A 2,621-nucleotide genomic window follows, 5' to 3' on the forward strand; every position below is an offset into this window, starting at 1 on the left:
CCCCCTTGGCTGCGGGCCCGCCCTAGGAACATCTGCGGCAGTGGCTTCAAAGGGGCAGACCCCTGGTCCCACCACATCTGGCGGCAGCCCAGAGCCGTCCTCCAGCACGCTCGCACCCCGTGGCCAAACCCTTCTGCTCCCAGGGATGCCTCCAGCGCTCGACATACAGCTAGCAGTCAAGTATACGAGTAGAAAGAGGAACGAAACAACTGGACGTTTTCTTTCCGCACCATCAGATTAGTAATAGGAAGCTCTTGCAATTTTTTTGGTGGTTTTCGACCAACTGCACCAGAAGTCTTCCTTATGTTGGGAGAAGACTCTCTCACTTGATTTGGAGGTTTTAGTTTACAGCCTGACTTAAGTCCTGATGTTCACACAGGGTGCAGGGAGGCACCCGCTCACCACCCAGCTGCAGTGGGAGCCCCACACCCAACCTCCGCGAGAGTCTTTGGAAAACAAATCCCAAATCCAGAGCCAGCCATAGGTGTAAGGCATTTTTAAAAGACCCCCAGAAAGTGCTTTGTAATGAGAAATTGCAGGAAATGACTCAGACAGACTCTGAATTTTAATTTTCCCCTCAGTTTCTAATTTAGCCAGAAGGAATAAATTAGTCCCCAGTCAGAAATATCTACCATCTTTGAAACTTGGATATTCACAAAGAGCAAATAGCTCTTCATGTAGAAGGTCCCAGCTGAAGGATGTAAATAGCAAACTGCATGGAACACCATTTATTTACACTATTTTGGAAACACGAAAGGTTGAGCTGACCCTCCTATGATTCAAATCTGAGTTTACAGCATCATTCATCATCTCAGAATGGGTTTGTTCCAGTCTCCTTGAACAAAACTATTTTCTCCTCACATTTGCTGCACAGAATTGGCTGAATTTCAATTCCAAGGTGTATCGTACGAAAAACGGGTTTGGAGTGAAAGGTGTCAAGCTGGCAAAAATTGAAAATTAGATTGGTATAAAATCTAATTTTTTTAATATAGAAAGTGTTTAGTTTTTCCTCTGTAATACAATTTAAAGTCGCATGACAATCATGTTTCTTGGCTATGGAGGTAGGTTTCATCTCTAGCTGGATTAGATAAAGGATTTTAATAAGAAATTATGCAACAAATAGGTGGAATTTGTTGCATGCAGTAAGAAAACACTTTGCACCTCTGAGCACCGCACGTCTGCTGGTACCCACCCAGCGCTGGTGTCAGGGAGATCGTTTGTAACCAACTTGCTGGGCAACCTCTGCTTGATTTTGGTCATGCATTAAAAACCACCTTTGTTGTACCCGGTGATCTTATCTGTGACCTAACAAGAGTAGGAACCAAAAAGTCTTGTGGTATTGTGATTTTTTTTGAGCCTCCTTTAGTACCTGGGGATGAAGGGGGCAGGGGGGAGGAAGGAGGGGGCATAGCTGGGGGCTCAAGCATTCTCCTGCCAGAAAATGACTCTTTCAACTTTTCCCTTTTTCCAGGCTTTCAGCTGCAGACTCCAGGTGTAAAATCAGAAGCCAAAAGTGGCATTTTCCTCCCGCATTTTGGGCGGGCGGGCAGGAGGGGAGGTGGTCCAACTGCACAATGACAGATTATGCAAATCCTCCCGGAGCATCTAATCAATCACGGCGGCGGGAGAGGAACGCGGCTCATCTCCGAATTTGCCTCCGTCGCCGCGTCCTGGCGTGAAGCATCCCCCCTCGGTCGGGAATGACATCAGAGCTGCTCCGAGTCCTTGAAAGTCTGGGGGTTGATTAGCTGGAGGAATTGGCTGCTTCTGCCAATCGCCACCCTGCAAAGCCGCCTCGATGCTCGTGTAGATACGAGGGAGAGGGAGGCTGACTACAGCAAACAGGAGGCACGGCGGCAGCACCGGCAGTAGTAACGGGAGCAGCTGGTATTTGGGTGATTAAATAGTTCTCGCAGCCTTTTTGCTGTCGCCTGGTTGCTCCCCGGTGTAACCCCCCGCGTCCAAGAAGGAAGCTGCATTTTTAACGGTGTGCTGAAGAGAGGTTTGAATCGTTCCAGCTGGCTGCTTGCTTTAGAAGAGGACACTCTGTGTATAAACGAGATGTGACTGTGCCCAGCAGAGTTCAGTCACTGGGGCTGGAGCAAGAGGAACCTTCCCGGGATGCCGCTCAGACAGCTGCTGTCAATTGAAAACTCTCCCTAGTTTAACCCGGAGCCATGTGAAGAGATTTGAGTAGCAGATGTCTCTTCCCTGCACATTAGGAAGAGAAATCCTTCTCTAGGTAAGCTATTGTTCTGCTTCTGCACATACCGCTACGCTAACCTATACTTCTGAGTATATATTCATACGAGGATATAGACAGTGCCTGCACCCAGAGATGAGAAAACAGTTCCTCAGCAGGCATAAATACCCACACGGTGCGTAAAACGGTTTGCCTTGAACAGAATTATGTATAGCGAGTACTTCGGGAAGCTGCCTAGAGCCTGGCATTCCAAGGATTATTTGAAAGTTTGAGACAGCCTTTGCCATGTTTGCATGCAAGTGCCGTCGATGTAAATGGATGCACACCCTCCGAGGGGAAATAGTTGTCTGACTAAATATATGAGAGACCTCAGAAGTTAAGAGTATAGGAAGTTTATGGGGGGGGGGGGGGGCGAGGG

At 48.0% G+C, this 2,621-nt stretch overlaps 1 protein-coding gene across 1 annotated transcript in view; it reads left to right on the forward strand.

The window, feature by feature from the left end:
- Nucleotides 1-2,226: 2,226 nt before the first annotated feature.
- The window catches only part of LOC104131465 (N-deacetylase and N-sulfotransferase 4), a 107,651-nt gene continuing 107,256 nt past the window's right edge, over nucleotides 2,227-2,621 (forward strand). Inside the window, exon 1 of the mRNA XM_035900182.1 lies at nucleotides 2,227-2,242. The gene's annotated coding sequence lies outside the window, so the exon portion shown is untranslated. The remainder of the gene's footprint in view (nucleotides 2,243-2,621) is intronic.

This window comes from Egretta garzetta, unplaced genomic scaffold, assembly GCF_000687185.1.
Source record: "Egretta garzetta isolate BGI_Z169 unplaced genomic scaffold, ASM68718v1 scaffold78, whole genome shotgun sequence".
NCBI classification, from domain to species: Eukaryota; Metazoa; Chordata; class Aves; order Pelecaniformes; family Ardeidae; genus Egretta; species Egretta garzetta.